Raw genomic sequence first — 14,592 nt, forward strand, 5'->3', positions numbered from 1 at the left:
GCCCCTATACAGGCGGTCAGGCCACTTCTAGGCCAGGGCCTTGCTCCGTCTGTTTTACCTCTGTGCAAGTAACTGAGCTTTCTCTATGCTACCACTTCTCCATGGAGTCTTTTCCCTGGTTCTCCCTGACAGAATTCATACCCTCTGTTATATTCCTTTAACTCTTGACTTATGCTCTCTTTCTGGCTTTTTCACCTGTCTTGTTAACTCCTTCTAATATTTAATCTTCTTTTTTTTTCCAAATTTAAATATTTGTGTATTGAATTAATTAGGACATACTCCTTCAAAACAACTATGGAACAAAAAAAGCTCGAATCGTTAAGTGTGTTGGGGAAAAATGAGTCACTGGAAGTAGAAATCTACCAGGAGAATAAAAACAATGATAATGAGAACAATAATAGCCAATAAGCAATATTTTTAACATGCTTTACAATTACCAAACACCAGACTCATTGTCTGGCCCTCGCTGTCCCGGAAGATGCGCTCTGTGACTCACTGAAAGCCACATAGCAAGTATAATGGTGACAGGACTCAACCCCCAGGCTCTCGCTTCAAATCCTATCTTCTTCCTAAAATCCCTTTTAAAGAAAAGATTTCTGTCTCATCAACCAGCTCATCTGGGTCATTTGAAAACCTCAAGCAGAAATTTCTCAGGTCAGCATTATGTGTTCTCCAAGAGCAAGCATCTTCAAACAGAAACCAAAAACAATGAAAACCAAATACCAATGGCTTCTGGCTTCTCTTCAGTGGTAGCGAGTCTTAGTTCTTTTTCCTTATTCCATGTGAACTCTTATAACCCCCAAGGGGTGTTGTGGGCTTTCTAATGGTGGAGCAGAGACATGAGCTTAGGAAATGCAACCTTCTCCTTCCTCCCCTCTACCAATGCTAAGTACACCGTCATGCTCTTACATTTTATTCACTTTGAATTTAAAGTCAATGAGACCATAAAGGACCAGTTTTGTATTTTGTTGTCTTATCCCCCTGCAGCTTCCATAGCAAAACTAAATATGTGGAACATCAAGTCTTTATGAATCTCACCTCCACCAAGAGAACTGAGTATGCACTTTTTGAGGACTTCAGTTTATTCAAGATGATGAGACAACTTTAGAAAAAAAAATTCCCTTAATATAAGAAGTCTATAGGCCAAATGGACTTCCCTTTCTGGTCTAAATGTCATGTTTGTGAAAGTGGTGTGGTATAAAGAGCAAAGTATGGAAATGAAAAATTATGCCTCTGCTGAATAAACCAGACTCTTAGCTGCCTGATTTGCTGCCCCTCCTGGTTTGCTTCTCCCTCTCATGGCTGGTGCCTTCTCACCTCTCAGGTCTCCACTCAAATTATCACCTCCCAGGAGATACCTCCTAAAATTGCTCTTTCTCCATTACTTTTTAACCCCTTTTCCTCCTCCTCATTATTTTATTAATAGCATTTATCACTATCTGGCATTTTATTTGTTTATTTATTTATTGTCTGTTTCCTTCTACTAGAAGATAAGACCTTTATGTGAATTTGTCTTAATTATTGCTGTTTTCCCAGAAACCAGCTTCCTGAATTCAATTCCCTGAATAAACATTCAGGACGCCACTTATAAATAAAACAATTCTATTTTTTCTTCATATGTTGGAGAAACTGCAGGATCTAGGGATACCATTAAAGATAAATAGGAGGCCAAGGTTTGTTCATTGCTAAGGATTTTCCACTGCAGACACTACAGAGAAGGGTCTCTTCATTCAGAATTTTTCTGTTTTCTCAGCATCACAAACACAGTATTTGGGTAAGAGAGAAAAGTCCAATAAGTCTGCATCTTATCTCAAATGTCAAAGAAAAGAAAGTGAAACAGAGAAACATTTGTTCCAGATTTGTTGGAAAGATTCTAAAAAACTCAGCGCCTGAAACCCACTCTGTGGGTTCCTTTTAATGGTTCAATTTGGTTTTTAAACCTTTTTCTCATCAGAGCTGAGGAAGAAAGTAAGATTCATTTACTCATTCAACAAACAGCTCAAATATCACACCTCTGAAAGGTTTCCCTCATCGTAAGTTCTAATGGAATACCCCCCACCCTTCTATCATTTTCTAGTTTATTATACTCTGTTAATTTCCTAGGAGTACTTATCTCTATCTGAAGTTATATTTTTATTAATGTTTTACATATTCATTGTCTGATTCTTCCTGGTAGAACATAAGCTCCATGAGAGCAAGAGTCTTGCCTCTTCTCCACTGATGCTTCTCCAGAACCTAAGAGTTTTCAACACATGGAAAATTCTCAACAGGCAGCTGTTGAATAAATGAAGGAATGAAGTTGCAAGGGCTCTGTGAAGGCTTTCTTGACAGCTCTGGCCTCATTTTGACATTCTTGCTTTTCTGAATACTCTTGTATCCATCGTTCTTCCCCATCACCAGGAATTTAGTCTCTAGGGTTCTCCTCCCTAACAGCTGTACAGTACCACTGAGTCCTTTGCTGCTTCATTACACCAAACTAGCATAAACACAAGCTCGTTGGTGATTACTTCACACACTCCTATTTTGTTTCCCCAGCAACACTGTAAGCTTCCCACAGAGAAGGCCTATGTCTTAGGCTAAGGAACAGAGAAGGAAGAGAAGGGTTTTGAAAAAATGATAATGAAGTGAGTTTTAAAAATACTAAATTTGTATGCCTATGGTATATGCAGGTAGAAATGTCCAACAGACAGTTTATGTGTATGGATCTGATGTCAGAAAAGAAGTCTAAGCTGAAATCATTCATTTGTAACTTGTCAACATCTGTTCAGTATGACTAACGAGTTGAGTGTATGCGCTCACTCCGGGAGAGAGCAGACATTGAGAAGATGAGCAACAAAGGGCAGAGCCACAGCACTGCCACCAGGGCCAGGCAGAGGAAGGAGGATGAGAAGGGCCCATGCCAGCGGTAGGAGGGGGACCAGAACACTGCATCTTGTGGATGCTAAAACGTGGACACTCTCAAGATGGTAGAGAATGGTCAATGACGGCAAGTGTCACAAAGAATCCAAGTCAGAAAAGACTGGAAAATGGCCCCTGGATTTGGTAGTGAGTCTTGCTACAGCAATTTCACCTGAGGAACGAGAATGGAAGCCTGATTGAGAGGGACTGAGAATGGACTTTACTGGAAGATGAGTAATTCAGCAAAGTGAGTCAAGACAGTGCCCTTTACAAGCTTAGCTTTGAAGACAAGGAGAAAGATAGGCTGGTACCTAAATCTGAGCTTCTGTGGAAAATAAATTGAGTTTAGTACTCAAAAGGTGGTTTCAAATTGTGCATTTGAAATGTGTACAGTTTATTGTATACCAATTATACCTCAATAAAGTGTTATTTTTAAAAAGCACATTTTAGAATTTCACAAAATATAAGTATCTTCTCATTTGAGAATAAAATTTCAAATTCATAATAACATATTAAGATATTTTCTGATATATAAATGAGAAAAATCCAGTATAAGGAAAAAACCAGAAACAGGTAAACTAATACTCCTGGTTTACAAATAATAGTATGAAAAAAATCAATAGTTACCAGAAGAACTTTTTTCTTATGGTAGGGAGCAGAAAAGCATTATGACCTGGAATAGCCAGCATAGAAAAAGGAGTGGAATTATGTTATTTTAGACCTATCTAAGAGACTAGAAAATGGACTAGATCATGACCCAAATCAAGGCAACTACAAGCCAAATTAAGACCTCCAAGAAAGGCTCAAAGAGTTTCCTGAGCACAGATGAAAAGGCCTTAATGTCATCAAAGCTTCACTTAGGGTCATAATGAGAGAAAAAACATGTAGATATACATTGGGTAGAGAAGGGAGAATAACATCTAAACTAAATATTGGTCCTTTTCCAAAGATTCAGCAATTATCCTACCAGAGTCCTAAAAACTGAAGGGAATAAAATGCCAAGGTTTAAACAATTAATAGTTAGTAAACTCAAAGGTGAGACAGGTAGACAAAACTGAAGAGAAATATTAACTCAGTGAAAGCTGGTTTTTCAGAATGCAGCCATCTAGAATTCTCTCTACAGTGTTTTCATGTGGAATAGAAAAAAATGACAAATAGAAAGTCAGTAGATTAAATACTAATGTGTACAGTCTTTTATACTTTTCCTCACTGGATCCTTAAAATAATTCAGAGAGGCAGGCAGTGTGCCAGAGTGGCAGTAGGCCCCCACTAACCCCTGAGTGATATTTATCTTTTGTGTTTTCACACAAATGGACCTTGAGAGGTAATGTTTTTCCTTTGACCTGTCCTGTTTTCCCACAACATTATCCAGGGAAGCAGATTTATCAGAGACTGAAAATGCAATAGAATAAGCAGGGAAAAGTGGAGAAGAGGCATTGTATATCTGTTGAAATGTGTATCATCACCTTATTACTTTAAAAAATATATCTAAGCATTAAAGATAAGTGATATGGTTACCAACTTACTAATTAGAGAACTAGACAAGAGGCTAAGTGATGTAATCATCCTATTCCAGATTGCAACTCGTGATTAGAAAAGCAACTTCCAGTACCTGCCACAGAATTAGTAGAGAGTCATTATGATGTTCTATACCCCTGTGACCTCAAGGCAACCAGTGGGAAGTGACGGTCATGAAAGCATGATGATTCATAAGACCTGACAAGGTATTCAGCATCAACTTGGTATCCAAGGTACTAGCATCTTCAGCTATTCATCACTCTTCCCATTTCTCCCAACCCAATCCTGTCTATCTCCCCTAAAATAATAGCTAGTATTCACAGAGGACTTACTAACCATTGTTCTAAGCACTTTTCATGTACTAAGTCACTTAATTATCACAACTCTATGAGTAGGTGCTATTTTTTGCATATTCATTTATAGATGAAATTGCCATGACACAAATAGGTTAGGTAATCTACCCAGCTGGCATGTAGCTGGTGAGTATGAGAGCACATTCAAGCCCAAGCAGTCTAGAATCAGAGCTCTCATTCTCAATCACTAGGCAATACTGTCTTTTATTTCAGATCATAATCATCTCTCTTCTGGACTATTACAACAGCTTCCTAGCTGCTCTCCATTCAAGTTACCTCTTTTCACATTATTATTTTTTATTATAAAAATAATATGCAAATACATTCTCCAGGTAAAATATTATAATAGCATGAATCAGACAAAACCCCTTTTGGCCACCAGCTGCAATCCCAAGTTTCTCCCCAGGGTCTGGTGTGTCTCCTTCTAGATGTTTTTCTGCATACGTATATACCTTTAAAAATATTCAGTATTGTTTGACAGATTTTTAAATAAATTTTATTATATTAATTTGCAAATGTTTAATTAATCTCTACATTTTCATGGGCATGCTAAATCAAAACAGTGTGACCTTTAAAAGAAGAAAAATCCATTCCCTTTCTTGAAAAACTACCCCCACCCCAAATGGAGATGGTACAACCCTGTTGAAGTGCTCTACTACTCCCCTTTTAGTATCAGTGAAATCAAGCAAGTCCCCCAGAGGAAAAGACTAGGAAAACTAAAGGAGCAACAGGTTGAGTGGTATATACAGAGAAGGATGAGGAGAACAATTTTATAGCAGCTCACCCGTGGATGAAACAGTCCATGGATGAGGGCATCCTCATCTGGAGATTTGCCATGCAATGAAGCCAGATCCACTTCTGTGTAAATAACGAGAATATCAGGTTACTTGTGCATCTCATTCCAGTGGCAACCTGGCATATCAGGATAACATTATGTTTCCACTCACTGAACTAGTCCCTTCGTGGATGTGAATGTGTTTACCTCTTTACTTGTCTACTGTTTCCAGAGTATAAGAATTGCATCTCTCTTCTGCTGCAGTACCATCACTTAGCTCAGGACCTGGCACGCACTTGGAGCTCAATAAATATTTGTTGAATGACTGAATAAAGCCAAAGGTGTGTGATTAATTCTGATTATCAAGGTTCCATGAATTTTCTACCTTGACTTTTTGAAGCTTCAGAAGACAGAATGATTTGATCACCCACGGCCATTGTACATTGATCTAAACAGTTATAGATCTACAGCAGACACTAATAACAACCCACCTAAATTATACCTACCTATGGCAGGTAGGTATAATTAAGAGTTAACAAATGTCACCATATGCTTGCTGTGTGACCTTGGGCAATTTTCTTAACCTCTCTCTTCAGTTTCCTTCTCTGTAATAATGAACACAATCAAACCTTTAAGATTTAGTGAGGACTAGGTGAACTGATACATAAAAGCATCTAATAATGTGTGAGACACTGAGTGAGTCCTCAGTAAATGTCAGCCCTGTGCCTATGTCTCCTTCTGCCCACTCGCCACCCCCTTCCTAATAATAAGGCTTTGAGTTTATTTACCCTGATAAGCATTTCTCTTCTCTCATTTCCATTTGTGGCAATCTGGGCAACAACTTCTTTCTTTTCCAGTGCTGACCTACTGTTTGGTTGGAATCAGTCCCAGGGCTCTGGGCTCTAGAGACTGCCGTTAGACTACGAAGCATTATGGATCAAATCCAAGTGCTACAGCATATAATGGCTCTGGCCACTAAAAAACAAATGCAAACTGTTTTAGCTATTTTATGGAGTGCAGTACATACCCAAAAGTTTATAATAGGGTTACCAAATACGGTGTTCTAAAACTCAAAAAATCATCCAAAAATTACTCATCTCCTCATAGACATAACTTGCTACGTTGAATATTAAAACAGACACCTCGCTCTTGAGTCTAAAGTTTTCTCCAAAGTTCTCACAATTATAATTTCAAACCAGTGAATGTTATTCAAACAGGGAAAGACAGAATCTTCAACGTACTTTCACCCTGTGAGACTCTTTATCCAACTCCTACCATATCTGCTTCCTCAAATTCTTTTAGATCTACCTAAAATCCCCTTATTTACAAAGTCTTAGAGTCTCAGAAACACTTGCATTTATTCTGTCATGTACACACCCTAACAAGTCATCCTAGGGCTTTAAAAAGAATTTAAGGAGACTCAGCTAAACACAATCCTTCCCCTTTATAAGTCTTGCTTCTCTCCAGCATTTAAGAACATCTTCCCACAAACCACTGGGGCAGAACTACTGGGTCGCTGCCTGAATGATCTCCTAGCAATTAGACGTGTCTTTAAGGCATGATATCCATTACTTCTCCTTCATCCTGCATTACAACTTGAACAATGCCCGGCTCAATAAAAGCAGTGTTTCTACTATCCTGGTTAGGTTCCAACCTCAGCCTTCAAGTGGAGATCTGTCTGGGTAGCTTATAAATCTCGTTTAAAAAAAAAAAAGAAGTTCTTACTTTGAGACCTGGGGAGTGTCAAGAATTGTTGGAGTATTTTCTTCATGTGCCCTTCGCCTAAAGATTACATCTTTTGCTCAAAGATTTAACAAGAGCCACCCGGTTAGAATTATAGTCAATAGGATTAGCTAAGCATACTACACCCCAAAGACGAGCAGCAGCTGGATTACTGTGCCACAGCTCACCTATTTGTAAGAGATGATCTCAGAGTTCCTTATTCACAGAAAACTCAAAACCCTGAGGAATTCATACACCACTCACGCATCATTACAAAAGAACTCCAAAGTGGAAATTAATATCTAGATGGGTCTGAATAGGCCTGGGAAGAACCTTATTTTCTCACTTCTGGATTCTGGCTAGCTAAGCCTCAGTCCTGAGGGCCAAGTAATTGCTGGGAGGAGGGGTGAGGGGACCCACTCAGGGGAGTTATTTCAGGACCTAGATCTTTCCATTGCCCCGATCATCCTTCATGTGTCATATATCTTTCCAAGGCTTGGTTCCCACCTGTAGTGAAAAAATGCCTGAGAATCTTAAAGTACAGTGTGTTTTATAATACCATTAATTCCTTAAAGCAGCTTGTTAAAGTACCTTAATTCTTGAAGGATGGAAACGAGACAAAGAGAAACACAAACTACAAAATTCATCCTCAGACTAGTTCATCAGCTGACTGGTTGACTATAATATTCCATTAATAATAAGATAAGGCAAAGATGAAAACAATCACTGGGAATAAGCACATTTCAAACTGACAAAAGTCCCAGATCATTTAAAATGGTAAATTAAAATTTAGATCTCCGATCTCTCTCTCTCTCTCCCCGTCTCTCTCTCCCTCTCTCTCTCCTTCTCTCTCTCCCTCTCTCTCTCCCTCTCCCTCTCTCTCCCTCTCTCCGATCTCTCTCTCTCTCCCTCTCTCCCTCTCTCTCCCTCTCTCTCTCCCTCTCTCCGATCTCTCTCTCTCTCCCTCTCTCCCTCTCTCTCTCTCTCTCCCTCCCTCTCTCCGATCTCGCTCTCTCTCTCTCTTTTTTAAAAAGCAATTTTGTCCCAACCCCAACACAAGTTAAACCACTAAAACCACTTAAATTATAGTGATGAAATCATAGCTTTTGGAGTTGAGATCTGCTTTGCACCATTCCAAGGAAACCCAGCTACACCTTTAGAAAACTTTGTTCCTTTTTTGACCATGCAATGAATTTTAATAAACAGTCCATTATTTTGTTGCAGTCTTTCTCCTGGTGGTGAGGGGTGAGTTTGGGAGGGGTGGGGCAGAGGTTGGGAAATTTGCGAGTGAAGCATTTTTTCATACCTCGATTAAAATGGTTAATTAGGTGCAACAGAGATTCCTTACATGCTACAGAATTATATCAAATCCTTATGTCAAACTCCTTAGTTGTGAGGAGAGTTCACTCCCATTTTAAATGATGTTCTTTAGATTTGCCATTTGGTAATACTGAAACTAAAAAAAAGCTCAGGAGAAAAAAACAAACTCAAAAAACCCTGACAGTTTGAACATACCATCAATTTTTCAAGGGCAAAGACTAAGACTCCTTCTCATACAAGTCAACATAAAACACTTTGGGGGCAGTTAGGAGAATTATCTGCTTATGATATCAACCCTAGAAATGTCCCTGTAAACATCCTCACTGATAATTCTTCATCCACCAGTTTCTTACAACCAACAAGACCCAATTCAGCGGCTACCACAAGTGGCCCAAACTGCCTATAGGAAATTATGCAAGTTTCTCCTCCTAAGAAATGCCGCCAAAAAAAAAGGTAAAAAAAATCTTGGACCAGAAGAATTGGGTCACAGGATGAGAGAGACACCACTTTCTTCAATATTATTAATTCTTGATTTTTAAGGAAACATGGTTCCCATTAGGATAAGAGAGTTTCTTAAATGTGACCTACATTCAAGCGTAATTATCTTTCTTTCCCAATTGGCAAACATACACTGTATAACCTCGTTATAAAATCCCGTAATTAATACAGTTTTGAATGTTAAGAGCCAAATTATCTGACCTAAAATGTAGTAAGGTATATAATAGTTGAAGACTATCAGAATAGTCTGACTCTACCTTAGGCTTGCCCCCGATGTTTTGAAACAATAGCTCTTCCTTTATACAACATGACTTATTTTATCAGTGGAAGTTATCCATGAGTTCACTGGGAGAAGTTAGGAATGCTACATCCTTACTAAATATTCAGAAATAGTTTTAAATATTATTTTAAAAGTACAACCAAGAATAGAACTAAAACAACACATGAAGCTTTATGGCAGTAGGAATTTATTCTGTAGACAGATTACATTATTTATTTATGCTGTTGTATTTATTGGGTTTTATTACGTGGTATCTAAGAGACATATTGTGTCTTCAGAGAAAAGGACTGAAAGGTTTGGATCTACGTACCAGGCCAGCACTCACCAGCTCTCTGATCTTAAGCTTATCACTCAAATCCATTTCTCATCTGTAAAATGGAGTTGTGGCAATATCTATTCCACAGTGTTGTTTTAAAGAACAAATATAATCATTTGAAATAATTAATATCTCAAAAGGATTAAATAAATTTTGGCTTGTTAGTCTACCTTCACATATTAAGAAAATAGCCAGAGAAATGACACATGCTAAAAGATATCTTAAATATGTCCACTGAAAATACATTTTTACAAATGACATGGGCTATAAATAAATACTGAAATGCATTTAGAAATTTCAGATCATACAAATATGCATTCAAAAATTAACATGGACTTCCAGTTAAAGATGACAGATTGTACACATGTATTTATATTCTTTTCCATCCAGAAGCCCATTAAAATGTCAATGAAGAATGTAAGTAGGTATAAACTCATAAGATAAGAATATATAGTGGTCATTAGCTCATAGAAGACTTAAATTTTTGGAAGATGACAAGTAGATGTAGATATACTAACAGATGAAAGGCATATAAAGAAGTGAGCTTAGAGTAAAATGAAAGGGAAGTAGCTGGTGTAGTAACAGAGATGGAAATAAGCTGCCAAGAAGAACCACTGAGATGCTCAGAATTCTGAAAATGCAGATACAACAGGGGAGGGAATGACACATAAGACTGAAAAATAGAGGAAATAGATCCAAATTCTGTTTATGGGACAGCTGATTTCATCACTATGTAAATCACAAACCAGTCATGGTGTTTGCCTTACTTTAAAATGTGAACAAAAACCAAAGATTCCCATACATTTGAAAAAGTCCCCAATGTGGGAGATTCTGACCAAAATAAACAAACAGAAATACTGATTCCAAAATAAAAAGATATAATGTGAAGAACAGAAATTTTTACAGAAACTCTAACATCCTTAGAAAGATTCAAGAATACATTGCAGGGCTTCCCTGGTGGCGCAGTGGTTGAGAGTCTGCCTGCCAATGCAGGGGACACGGGTTCAAGCCCTGGTCTGGGAAGATCCCACATGCCACGGAGCAACTGGGCCCGTGAGCCACAATTACTGAGCCTGCGCGTCTGGAGCCTGTGCTCCGCAACAAGAGAGGCCACGATGGTGAGAGGCCCGCGCACCGCGATGAAGAGTGGTCCCCACTTGCCACAACTAGAGAAAGTCCTCACACAGAAACGAAGACCCAACACAGTCATAAATAAATAAATAAATAAATAAAAGAACGTGAATTTCTTTAAAAAAAAAAAAAAAGAATACATTGCATCCATAAGACAAGAACAGGATAGTATGAAAAAAGAACAAACAGATTAAGAAGGAACCTTGATTTAAAGAATATGAGTGCCAAAGGAAAAAAGAAAAAGAAATTTTAGAATACAGAATTAAGAAATTCTCCCAGAAAATAAAATTTTAAAAGACCAAAGGATCAAATCAGGAGAATTAATAGATAATTATTAGGAATTATGGAAAATGAGTAGCAAAAATGGAAGGGAGAAAATTTTTCATTTGATTAATACAAGAGAATTTTGTATAGCAGAAAGATTTAACACTTCAGATTGGAATAGCCCACCAATGGTTGTAAAAAGGCCTCCATCGATGATTGTTCCCGAAAGAAAAAAAGCAGAAAGAAAAAGCAAATCATCAAAGAATGAGAATCAAGCTGGCATGAAACTTCACATCAGCAATACTGATGATTAAGAAAAAGGAACACTGCCTTTGAAATTCTGAGGAATTTTACATTTTCTATACCTAATTAAATTATTATTCAAGTGTGAACTTAGATCACACTTGCATGTGCTGATTTTCACACATTCAAACAATCAGAAAAGTTGCATCTCACATATCCTTTCTTAGGAATTTTGATGAGTATGTACTGCTGCAAAAAGAAGTAAACAAAGAAAGCAAAGGACTCGAGTTCCAGAAATGAGGAAACAAAAGTAACACCAAGATGATCACTATTAGCAGGCCTACATAAAAAGTACAGGTAAGAGTAGCAAGATGAAGAGCTTCAAAGGAAAGCAGTTTCTGGAAAAATTTAACAAAATCTCTGAATGGTCAAAAAAAACAAAAATTAGAACACGAGAAAGGGAAGTAGTATAAGAAAAAAAAGGCAATTAGAAACTCCAGAAAAATTAAAAGTTGTACAAGAAGTATAATACACTATGTGATACTGCAATCAACAAGATTGAGCCTCAATATAAACACTATTATTGGTTTACAATTTTAGAATCAACTGATAGACAAAGATGGTAGAATGATGATGAGAGAGAAGTCAAATGTTAATAACCTTGACATTGTAGAAATACAGATTACAAGAGGTACAGATTAGGAGGGAGAAATGGGAGAGGAGAATTGAAAAGATGGGGACACAAAATAAACTCTCTTGTTAAAAGAATAAGTGTTTCACTTAAAGTTGTAAAAGGAATAAGTATTTTATCTAAAATTGCATAGGTAATCAATAAAGATCTAAAGTAGAGATATGACTAAAGGAGGTACTGAATGACTTAATCATGTTACATTCTCATCTATCTGCATAGGAAGACAACATATAATACCTAAAACTAATAACCCAAGATTTAGCAGTATAAGAATATTGCTTAGAGATATAGAGGTAAAGAACCAAAGGAAAAAATACTATAAAAGTTAAAATTTATATCTGAGAAGAGACTGAAGATAAGGAGTAGACAGAGAACTACTGCTTTTTAGTGCAAGTGCTTTTATCTTTTTTGTTGTTGTTACCATGTGTGGTTTTTGTTTTGATAAAAGTTTTTAATTATTAATGTAAAAATACAAATGTATAAATTTTACTAAGAAATGTGTGATCCACTATTATGCACATATTGATCAAATTTATGTAAACATTAAGGGACAAAGTCTTCTTCTACAATATATTTAATTATATTTAATGCTGAATTTGATTTCAGAACGGGGAGATGCTCTCTTTATTTTGATAAACAGATGCTAGCCAACCATCAAGCGTTCCAAACCCAGCAAGATGTAAAGTATCTTCAAATATCCCCTCCATTTGGAGACATCTGTGCTCATTGATTTACAATGTGCACGGACTGCCTGATTATTTTATTATGACATTTGTTACTGCAGGAATTATTCATTAACATTCACTAGCAAGCTGAGAACACGTGGGGCTGATATCTTGATTCAGAACCCTAAACCTAAAAGGAATATAAGTACTTGGTAAATTTAGAAGCAGATTCTACTCTACAAACATCACCCTTCTTCATCTACCTTTCACAGACATTTATCACTACCTACAGGTGCATTTTGCATGGAATGTCCTTTGTGAGCAGCAGAGAACAAAGGGAGTTTCCTGTAAAATGATGCTGAAACATGATCATTGATGTCTATTATCTTGCCAGAACCTTGCCTATTGAATATCGTCCCCGGCTATTATTCAGATATTGTTTCTTTGGATGGGTAAGACAAAGATGGGAAGTCCACTTAAATGCTCAAACAGTACCCTCTGCTGGTTGAGTTTGAGCTGAAGACTTGATTTGTAACAGGGCTTAGTCACACTGACAACACGTGGAAAAAAGAAAAGAAAGCAAGTTAAGGCAAACACAAAAATCAACTAATTTTAGTTACATATAAGGAAACTGACATTGGAGGCATCATATCACATATATGATGCATATGTACTTTATTAAATCTTAATAGAATGCTTTGCTCTTGCAAAAAGTATATATTATAATTAGGGATTTTGCATATTACATTCAAATTCTCTGCTTTACAAAATGGTTCATCACAAGTTCCCCCAGTGAGTGTCTCTAGTGCTCTGAATGTGTGGTGTGATTTACACTCTGTCTTGTGGGAACATGTTAATTGTATAAAGTAAAGTGGTTTCTTTCATCACAGCCTGGGACTCTTATACCATACCAGAGATGTCTGCATTACTTGACATGTTTATAAATGTTTAGGAGAAGTTCAAAATTAATTTGTGCTGTCTTGCTAATACGTAAGGAACAGTGGTTTGGAGATGGCAAGATTAATTTATCTGACCAAGGAAGGAATAAGTAACATATGTTTCTGGGACAAGGGCTATCTTATGATCTATCGTGCTTAATATAGTAGAAATGCTTAATAAATTGAGTAGCAATTAAAAACAGGTACTGTCCTACATTTAGAAGTGTAGAACCAGCATTTTTTATACCTTTGACTAAAAATCAAATGTATATTCAGCTGTCCATGCCTATCATGGTGGGGGGTTCACAATGTATAAAGCATGTCCTATTCTCACTAAGGATTTGCAGTTGACAAGAAAGTCAACATATTTTAGGCCATTAAATAGTGGTACACACTGCTAGTCTTTTTTCTGTTTCCTCCAAAGTAAGAGTGGGAGGAATTTAAATGCCCACAGGCACCAAGAAATACGGTACATGCTGAGTTTGAGGAAAAGCTCATGGTTCTTTTGGTCTATCTTTCATTTATTAACAAGACAGGGTTACAAAGAAATAATTCTCCAGTATAAGAAATGCAACAGTGCAAACATGATGACAGGTAGTAACTGAAGCTTGCTTCAGCATCGGGGAGACAATAATGAGTAGGAAGACTGATGAAATGGAGAGTGTGCGCCCCACCTAAACTGATCATACATTCATTGATTGTCACTGTCGCCATGAAGCCCTGAGGGCCAAGGGTTTGTCAGATCTTATACTTTTTCAAAAGGAGCTTGAAGTCAGAATATTTACGCAACATTTCCTCTTTGAGGCTCAAAATTTTCCAGAAGAGTCTGTGAGCCAAAACAAACATCTACAAACTAAATTTATCCCCCAGGCCAGCAGTGTCTAGTGACCACAGACTAAAAGTTCTTTCCTTCTGCTTCAGGCCTTTGCACATGCCCTTCATTCTGCCAGTAATTTTCTTCTCCCATTTCCTCTCCCTTC

At 37.3% G+C, this 14,592-nt stretch overlaps 1 long non-coding RNA gene across 2 annotated transcripts in view; it reads right to left on the reverse strand.

Moving 5' to 3' along the window:
• The window catches only part of LOC309609241, a 348,772-nt gene extending 338,152 nt beyond the window's left edge, over positions 1-10,620 (reverse strand). For both annotated transcript variants that reach the window (XR_014233328.1, XR_014233329.1), the window contains exon 1: positions 5,554-10,620. This is a non-coding gene — a long non-coding RNA (uncharacterized lncRNA). The remainder of the gene's footprint in view (positions 1-5,553) is intronic.
• Positions 10,621-14,592: the final 3,972 nt, after the last annotated feature.

Source organism: Balaenoptera borealis (assembly GCF_965194805.1).
Source record: "Balaenoptera borealis genome assembly, chromosome: 13".
Lineage (NCBI taxonomy): Eukaryota > Metazoa > Chordata > Mammalia > Artiodactyla > Balaenopteridae > Balaenoptera > Balaenoptera borealis.